The sequence below is a fragment of the Nicotiana tabacum genome, chromosome 15, assembly GCF_000715075.1.
Source record: "Nicotiana tabacum cultivar K326 chromosome 15, ASM71507v2, whole genome shotgun sequence".
NCBI lineage: Eukaryota > Viridiplantae > Streptophyta > Magnoliopsida > Solanales > Solanaceae > Nicotiana > Nicotiana tabacum.
The window spans coordinates 106,037,146-106,047,060 of NC_134094.1; the positions used below are offsets into that span (position 1 = coordinate 106,037,146).

The window sequence follows — 9,915 nt, forward strand, 5'->3', positions numbered from 1 at the left end:
TTTTTCATGTATTTATACCAAGTAAGGTCGGGCCCAGACGAAAATACCCTCTCCCGCACGAAATAGGAAAATACTCTGTAATTATTGCACAGGCGCACCGCATGGGGCGATGCGCCATGCGAGGCATTAGTGGGGATTTCCAGAGAGGTTATTTCTAACAGATGGTAGGATTTTACACAGGCGCAGCGTGCCACGCGCCGCGCTAGTGAAGTTTTCTCAGAGTCTGGCTTGGTTCTTCGATTTTGACATCCAGGCTTGGTCCTCGACCCCCGAACGCGATCCCGGCTTAATCCCTTGGGCTTTTACTCGGATTTCAAAGCTCCAAATCACTCGAATTAACTCTATAATATTTACATAGCTCGAAATTCTCCTACAAGGCATAAAATAAATAATTAGTGTAAAACACTAGCGATTAAAGCTCAAACTCAATTAATGTGCGGTAAATTGAAGTGCAATAAGCGACTAAAACACAAAATTATAGTCTACCATCAATACACTGAAAGTGAAAAAATATTTATATTAATCAGTAAAAGTTAACTGGGCATAAGAAGTAATTAATTTTGTTGTTAGGTAACTATATTATACTTTATCCGGAGAGTTACGTGTTATTATTGGTAAGCGCAATAAGGTAGTGTAAAAGTTCACTATACATTAGTGCACACAACACAAACCGAGAAAGATGCATTTTGATACTTCAAAGCCAATAATGAGCTGATAGTATGATGATTAATGAACTTACCTGCAAAAACTTGAAGCAAGTAGATTTGCCACATGTTACTCCATATATCATTGGGACCATTTCTTTTCTTCTTTTTCTTTTTCCAAAGTATCAACTTTTATATTGCTAGGTTCATTGGTAAGCATCAAGTGCAATAGGCACGGGCAACTGTACTTAAAACAGTGGTTTATATGCAAGTATGGGCCTGATGCCATTCGTTGAACTTGAAAAATGGCTAGTGCATATTAGATCAATAAATTGTTTATGAATTGTTGTAAGATATTAATCACGGCAATTCTATATTAGCTTGAGGTGTGTCGTTGATCGATGGTAGGCTATAATCTCATATTTTAGTCGCTTATTGCACTCTAATTTATAATATTTTATTCGTTTTGAGCTTTAATTGATAGTGTTTTGCACTTATTATGTGTTTTATGTCTTGTAGGAGTGATTCTGAGCTATGTAGATATTATGGAATGAATTCGAGTGATTTGGAGCTGTGAAATATGAGTAAAAGCCCAAAGGATTAAGCCGGGATCGTGTTCGGAGGACGAGGACCAAGTCTGGACAAAAACATCTGTACTCTGAGAAATCCTCACTGCCGTGGCTCGGCTATGCAATTCTCTGCTACATGTCAGAACTAGCTCTCTGGATTTCCCCAGTAATGTCCCGCATGGTGCTTCGCCCCATGCGGCGTGCCTGTGTATTTTTTACAGAGTGAAAATCCAATTTCGGCTAGGAGAAGGTGATTTCGTCTGGGCCCGACCCTACTTGGTATAAATACATAGAAAAACGTTATTTTCTGTACTTTTGACACATATTTAACTTAAGGAGGCTAAGAAAGAGTTAAAAGAACACGAGCACAAGGATTTCACCATTCCTTCCCCACTCAAGACCCGAGTTTGGATTAAATTTATATTTTCCTCTACTTTAATTTTATGTGTGATGAATTGCTCCATATCTATAAAGTAGTTCTCTTTAGAGTTTGATGAATTTGGTGTATTGATGATTGTTTGTGGATTATAACTCTAGTTTTATGTATTGAAGCATTTTTGGATGATGTATTTGTTGCATAACTATTCACTTGTTCATGTAATCGAGAGAGACATAACTTGTGATATCTTTGCATTACATTGCTAGTTGCGTTCATTAATTCTTCTTAGTAATCGAAAGAGGCTAGTTGAATCATTGATCAAACCTATTTAGGAGGATAATCGAGAGAGGTTCTCCTAAATACCAATCCACTACGCATTCTTGCATACCTTCACGTGCTTAAATTAGTTCATCTTGTGAGGTTAAGACTTAATCGAGAGAGGAGTTTTTGCTGAACGTTTGAACTAATAATTGAGTGAATTCGAGAGAATTACTTAAACATTAGAAGTGAATTATCTAGAGTTAGATCCCAAACAATTATATTGCACCTATCCTATCAACCCTTATTTTCTCCCACTGATAACTTTCTTGCTTAACTTTGTTGCGATTGTCATTACTCAATAGCTTTAGATTCTTAGTTAATTGTAGTTACAAATCATAGAAATTTCAATTGTTGATCCTCTTGGATAGCAATCAAGCTAGAAACTAAGAGAATATTGTTTAACTCCAATCCCTGTGGATATGATATTATACTATACTATATTTAACTAGCGAGCATAATTTAAGTGTGTCTTTTGCACTCGTCAAATTTTGGAGCCGTTACCGGGGATTGGCAATCAATAGTATTTGAAATAGTTTGTAGTGCTAATTCAGGATTTTTTTCTTTTTATTTTATTTTTTCCCTTTTACGTTTGGTGTTCTTTGGTTGTGCACAGGTTATAGGTTAAGGTTGGTGCATGACTCGAGCTTCGGCGAAAGAAGTGCTACTATACGAGCCAGAAATTAAAAAACAACTGCGACAGCTGAAGAAGGAAAGAAATCTCACCGAGACATCAGAAAAGGTTGGGCAATCCTCAACCAAAGAAATTATGGCTGGAAATGGTGATGATGATGTAGATTTGGCAGCAAGAGAGGCAGCCTAACAATGGGAAAAAATTGCACAGGATGCTGAGGAAGCAGCTATTAGAGATGCGCAGAACATCTATGAAGAAGAGAGGGATCCCAGACTTAATCAAAATGAACCCTTGGGTGCAGACCAGTTCGGAAATATAGCTCCCAATCCTGGGAGACCACTTGGAGATTATGCTAGACCAGTCTACAATCAAGGATTATCCAGTGTTAGACCACCTCCAATTGCAGCAAACAATTTCGAGTTGAAGCAAGGGTTGAATTGATGTGTCTTCAGAGGGAAGCCAAACAAAAATCCAAACACTCATCTAATGGACTTCGAGGAGATTATGAACACCTTTCAATATAATGGGGTTTCATAAGATGCAATATATTTAAGGTCATTCCCCTTTTCACTTAAAGATGATGCTAAGGAATGGCTTTGGAGTTTGCATAGTGGATCAATCAGAACTTGGGAAGAGATGACCAGAAAATCCCTTGATAAATATTTCTCCTCAGCTAAGATGGGCAATATTAGAAGAGAAATCCATAACTTCTGCCAGAAAGAGACTGAAACTATTTTTGAAGCATGGGAGAGGTTTAAGGAGATTGTTAGAAAGTGTCAACATAGCGGAGTTGAACTCTGGATGCAACTCTAGGACTTTTGGGAAGGATTGACATAGGCCTCACGTAGAACATTAAGCAATGCAGTTGGAAGCCCGTTGATGAAGAAGACTCTAGAGGAGATAGTCACAATTCTTGATGAGTTATCTAAAGATGCAAATCAGTGGCCCTCTAAGAATGCTAAAAGAAGAAGATCAACTGGTGTTCACCAAGTTGATGCTAATACATTTGTACAGGTACAACTTGATGCTATGGCCAAAGAAATACGAAAACTGGCCTTAGCCTCGTTACAAAATGAGCCTCACACAGCTTGTGATATATTTGGAAGAGGACACCCTACTCATGAGTGTCAAGCCTCAACTGAGTAAGTGAATGTTGTGGGAAATTATAATGCAATGGGTTAGAGGTACCCGGGGTTTGATGGAGTTCACCTGGAGTACTGCGAATTCATGGCAATTAAACAATCCCAGACCTCAAGGACAAGGAGCTCTTGGTATTATGAATCAACAGAGGCAGGAATTTCAGCCTCAACAGCCCATTCAGTCTAGCATAGAAGATCTCCTGAATGCCTTCATTCTGAAAATGGATGAGAGGCTTGAAACTCATAGCGTGACTATACAGGAATATGGAGCAACTATCAAAGAACCGGGCACTGGTTTTCGAAACCTGGAAAGATAGGTTGCACATCTAGTAACTCTATTATCTGAGAGGATTCCAGGAACTCTCTCGACTGATGCTGAGAGAAATCCCAAATAAACAGAGAATGCAATAACTCTAAGAAGCGGGCAAGTGTTGAAATATCCCTCCCCAATCCAAAAGAATGTGTACTTGAAAAAGAAAGTTGGGAGCAGCTAAAAAGTGATATTGATAAAAAAAAGAAGGGTCAGCTGAAAGCTGAGAAAAAAAGAAGGAAGAAAAATCAAGAAGGGAGGAACATGATAAGAGCAAGTATATGCTTGCTCTACCTTTTCCTCAAACGCAATATAGAGAAAAGCTGGACAAGCAGTTTGAGAGATTTTTGGATGTGCTGAAACAGGTTCAAGTAAACTTACCATTCACAGAAGTGCTCTCACAAATGTCTGCTTATGCCAAATTCTTGAAGGAGATCCTTACAAAGAAGAGGAATATAGAGGAAACCTCAGTGGTAAAGCTCACAGAGCATTACAGAGCGATATTCCAAAATAAACTCCCAAAAAATGTGGAGGTCCAGGGAGTTTTAGTATACCTTGCTCATTAGGAACTATAAATTTTGATAAATCCTTATGTGATTCTGGTGCCTCAATTAACTTAATGGCTCTATCTAATTACATGAAACTTGAGAAGGAGATTGGAGAGATAAGGTCGGTTCCAATATATTTGCAGCTGGCAGACCAAATGAATATAACACCCGAGGGGATAGTGGAAGATGTGTTAGTTCGGGTGGATAAGTTCGTATTTCCTGTAGACTTTATAGTGGTGAATATGGAGGAGAACAAGGAGGTCCCCCTTATCCTAAGAAGACCATTCTTAGCAACAAGTAGACTGTATTGGATATACACGAGAGAAAACTCACGGTTAGAGTGGGTGAGGAGACTGTGACGTTTAAGATGGATGTAGAAAAGGGGGTACAAAACGAAAAATCACCTGCAAGTGTTGAGTGGAAAGTGAAGGGCTCAAAATAAAAGGATGCAGTGAGCGAGAAAGATAAGTGTGGGGTGTACTCCAAGAAGGCTGAGAAGAAGTTGTCTGCATGGATGTGCGCACTAATTCGAAGGAGAGCAATGGAGTCGGACTTCGATTCAGACCCCAACTAGATGTTCAGGGAAGTTTCCTTTACCTTATGCTTTTTAATTGTGTGTCATGGGGACATGCCACAACTTAAAGTGTGGGGTGGGGGATATGTTGTATATATGTATGTATGTATGTATGTATGTACATTAGTTTTAGTTTTTATTGTTAGAGTTAGAAAAATATTAGAAACAAAAACCATAAAAATTTGAAACAATTTCGATTTTTCCCGACGATGGATATCATCGACCGGTTTCTTAAGGGATTAAAATCGAAAGATTAAAGACAAAAAGATTTTCTTTTGTAGGTAGTGTAATAATTCCCTCTTGGTTTTTTTTTTGTGTCGTGGTTCTTTTCCAAGGGTTTTGTTTGAACCGGGTGTAGTTCGTTTTTGTTTTGTAGAGGAGTATGAAACCTTGTGCTATGATTTTAAATTAAAGCAATATCTCTTGACTTTATTATGCCTTGAGAATAGTAAGTGCTTTAGTTGTGACACTTAGGCTCAGTTTTTGACTCTTGTATAAATACCTTAAATTGTATGATCGTAACTTTGCTTAACTACTTTGACTAGAGTGTCTTGATAATCCAATCTTGAGTGAGTTATGTGCCATGTGGGTGTGAGGTTTTGTGTTATTCTGTATATTGCATTTGATTTCTAGAACTTGTCATGTGTGCTTGCAAAGCGAAATAGTAGTTTTATTCAGTCTTGGAAGTGATATAGGCATTTCTTTGTTGAGCCAGTTATAAGCTTTTGCCCACCTAATTATTATGTATCTTAGTTAACCCGTTTGAGCCTGTAATCATGTTTCTTTATCAACCACATTATAAGCCTTACCAATTTGTTTGAATTGACCATCTATTTGAACGTTATACCTCTCGTGAGCACTTGAATTTGTTATGAACTTTGTAAAAGTTGAAGTATGGGGTGGTTGGGTTGGCTTTTGAGTGGAACAAATGAAATAAGGAGAAAGGTACACTGTGTTGAAAAAGCAAGAGCTACTTGAATTGAAAATAAAGAAAAACAAATTGTATGATTATGAAAAATATTCCTTGCTAGTGGTAACTCTTGATGTAATTGTGCTTAAAGAAGCTAGGAGTTGATATATGTTGATTTAAGGGTGGATTTATGGTTTGACATAAATGTGGGGTTTTGAACAATGAAATGTATATATTAAAGTACTTAAGGAGGTGTAGTCACTCTTATATCTAAATGTATCCTACCCGTCCCGCAGCCTACATTACAACCAGTTAAAATCCTACTTGATCCTTGACTGAATGAGCTCAATTAGTAGAGTAGTACACTACGAGCAAGCCTATGGTACGTCTTTTGTGGCATATGAATGTTGTTTTTGAGAGTGAGTGAATTCTTTATATCTTGAGCTCCAAATTGTTCTTAAATTTTATTGTGTGTGGAACTACTCTCTATGGTTCTGTGAGGGCACTTGATTCATGAAGGAAAGGTAATGTTTGACCTCTGTGTTAGAGTAAGTGAGCGAGTTATAAATAATGTGTGGTGCTTTTGAGTCAAATTTTGAGGCTATAATGTTACGGTATTGTGCTTAATCTGTTTTAAATTTTCTTGGTATGATGAGTTATTAGAGTTGTTTAAAAAGGTCATGTCTATATGATGTGTAGTTTGATTGCTCGAGGACGAGCAATGGTTTAAGTGTGGGGTATTGATGGTAGACCTATAATCTCATGTTTTAGTCGCTTACTGCACTCTAATTTACTACACTTTACTCGTTTTGAGCTTTAATTGATAGTGTTATGCACTTATTATGTGTTTTATGTCTTGTAGGAGTGATTCCGAGCTATGTAGATGTTATGGAATGAATTTGAGTGATTGGGAGCTTTGAAGTCTGCGTAAAAGCCCAAGGGATTAAGCCGGGATCATGTTCGGGGGTCGAGGATCAAGTCTGGATGTCAAAACGCAAAAAATATCCGTACTCTGAGAAATTCTAATACATCTCTACTATTAATTTTTGTTACATCTTTAGATTGTATATATATGCAGAGTCAGAGAATGAAGTTACTACTTCATAAATGATTCACATTCATACATATGACGGTTTCTATGACTTCGTTTGTGAAAAGATATTAGCTTTTTAGAAGGTTTGAAATTAATATCTTGATGACAATTTTGTCATTAAACCAAGAATAATGGTACACAACATTAACTCTCATTTGGCTTCTTACGTTTTTCTTATGGAAGAAAACGTAGATAATTTGCCTATATAACTATAATCATTTGTGAACCAAATTACCACCAAAACATTTATTCTCTCATCCTCTCAAAAAATTATTCCTTCCTAATTTTCCTGGGCAATCCTTTTTTTGCAAACTCCAAACTTCCAGCCACGAGTGCACGTGTTTGGGAGTACTGTTGATCCTTAGGGACCGACCGGTCTTAACAATTTACACCAGTCTGACGGAAATATCTTTCAAGACAGTGGCTTGCTACGGTACAATATATATTCGATAAGTTATTTCTATTCTCTTGTTAATCTTGGTCAATATTATTAACTATTTTTCTAACAATTTGAAAGCTGTTTCACACATAATATTGATCAATGGATACCACTTTGAATAAAACTCTTCTTGATCTGTCAAAGCTTGAGCCTTTGTATGGAAACAATTATAAGCGTTGATCCCAGAAACTTCTGATTTTCTTCGAACAATTAGAAGTTGATTATGTTTTGTTCAACAAAGCTTCTACTAATGTTGTTTCTATTACTACTATTGTTGTTGATCGTTCTAACACTATTGCTGCAATTGATATTGATGATGCAACTATAAAGAAATTTGAAAAAATAATAAAACTATTTGAGGGCATCTGATTAACCATATGACTAACCCTCTGTTTGATTTATTTATAAATTATAAATCTGCTAAAGTCATATGGGACAACTTGGAGAAGAAATGTGGTGCAGATAATGCTGGGAAAAAGAAGTGTGTGGTTTTTAAAGTGTATTAAGTTCCAAATGGTTGATGATAAGCCAATTATGGAGCAGGTTCACGAGTATGAGAACTTAACTGGTGATGTTCTGAACAAAGGCATGGGGATGTGTGAGATTCTTCAAGATAATGTTCTGCTTGAAAAGTTCCCTCCTTCTTGGAGTGATTACAGGAACCAACTCAAGCACAAGAAGAAGAACTTAACTCTCCAAGAACCGATCAGTCACATGAGGACTGAGGAAGCAAACCGTCTCAAAGATGAAGAGGAGGAACATCTTAAGGATAAGATAAAATCTCTCTCTCTTAATTCTTCTAAAGCTAACCTTATAGAATCTGGCAGTACTTTTGTGAAAGATATGTTTAAAGATAAACAGAAGAAGGCCAGAAGAAAGGATATGTGAAGAAGTAGAATTACTTCAATAAACCAAAGGGTCAAATCCAAAAGTCGAAAGGACCTTGATATGTTTGAGGAAAAATTGGCCACAAGGCTTTCCAATGCAACCAAAGACAAGGGCAAAGCTCGAAGCATAGAGGGAAAGTTTCAGTCTAAGCTAACCTTACTGAAAGTGGTGATGTTATTATTGTTATGGTCATTGAGGCAAAATATGGTGGCTGACAAGACTGATTGGATACTAGACATAGGTGCTTCAAGGCACCTCTCCGCCAACAAGGAATTGTTCCATGACTTTGAGGAGTCTACCGATGGCGAGTGTGTCTACATGGGAAACTCCACTACGGCTGGAGTTATGGGTAAAGGAAAATGTAATGACTCGGCCGGTCGTTTTGAGTGTTGTAGCTCCGTTCCCCTATTTACTGCTTATTTTATGCTCAAATTGTCATTATGTGACTTGTCAGGGTAGTTGGTTTGGTTCAGGGGATAATTCGGAATAATTTGAGACACTTAGTCTAAAGGTTGGAAGCTTAATTTGAAAAGGTTGACCGGATGTTGACTTATGTGTAAATAGCTCTGGGGTGGAGTTTTGATAGTTTTGATAGCTCCGTTGGGTGATTTCGGACTTTGGGGTGGTCCAGATAGTGATTTGGAGGTCCGTAGTTGTTTAGGCTAGAAATTGCGGAAGTTAGAAATTTGAAGTTTTGGAAATCGAGAAGTTTGATAGAGAGTTGACTTTGTGGTTACCGGGCTCGAATTTTGGTTTCGGGAGTTGGAATAGGTCCGTTGTGTCATTTATGACTTGCGTGAAAAAATTGATGTCAATCGGACTTGATTTGATAGGTTTCGACATTGATTGTAGAAGTTGGAATTTTCTAGTTTTCATTAGGCTTGAATTGAGGTGCGATTCATGTTTTTGATGCTGTTTGATGTGATTTGAGGCCTCGACTAAGTTTGTATCATGTTTTAGGACTTGTTGGTATATTTGGTTGAGGTCCCGGAGGCCTCGGGTGGAGTTCGGATGGTTAACGGATCAAAGTTTGGAATTGAAGGACTGCTGAAGTGCCCCAGGTATGGTGCGATCGCACCTGCATAGTTTTGATCGCAGGTGCGAGCTCATAGATGAGAGCAGGGGATCGTAGGTTCGGGCTTGAAGAAGTTGGCCAGTGGTCGCAGGTGCAAAGGATTTTTCGCATCTGCGATCCCGCAGATGCGGCAGGGACTCCACATATGCGGATTATTGGAGGCAAGGCTAGGTCCGCAGAAGTGGTCAATATCTCGCAGAAGCGCACCCGCATATGCGGAAGATTGGCCGCAGGTGCGTGAGTGTCATGACCCAAAATCCAACTAGTTGTGATGGAACCTAACCCAACCCGCTAGGTAAGCCAACTTTCAATTATCCAATTCCAATAATAATTATTAAAGCAGTTTAAGTGAATAAAGATATTAATCTTATACATCCCCCAAGAACTGGCAGTAC

The 9,915-nt window shown here is 38.0% G+C and overlaps 1 non-coding gene across 1 annotated transcript; it reads right to left on the bottom strand.

The window, feature by feature from the left end:
- Window positions 1–3,228: 3,228 nt before the first annotated feature.
- Window positions 3,229–3,335, bottom strand: LOC142169959 (small nucleolar RNA R71). The gene has a single exon (XR_012699579.1). It is a non-coding gene; the product is annotated as a small nucleolar RNA R71 (small nucleolar RNA).
- Between the last annotated feature and the right edge of the window lie 6,580 nt (window positions 3,336–9,915).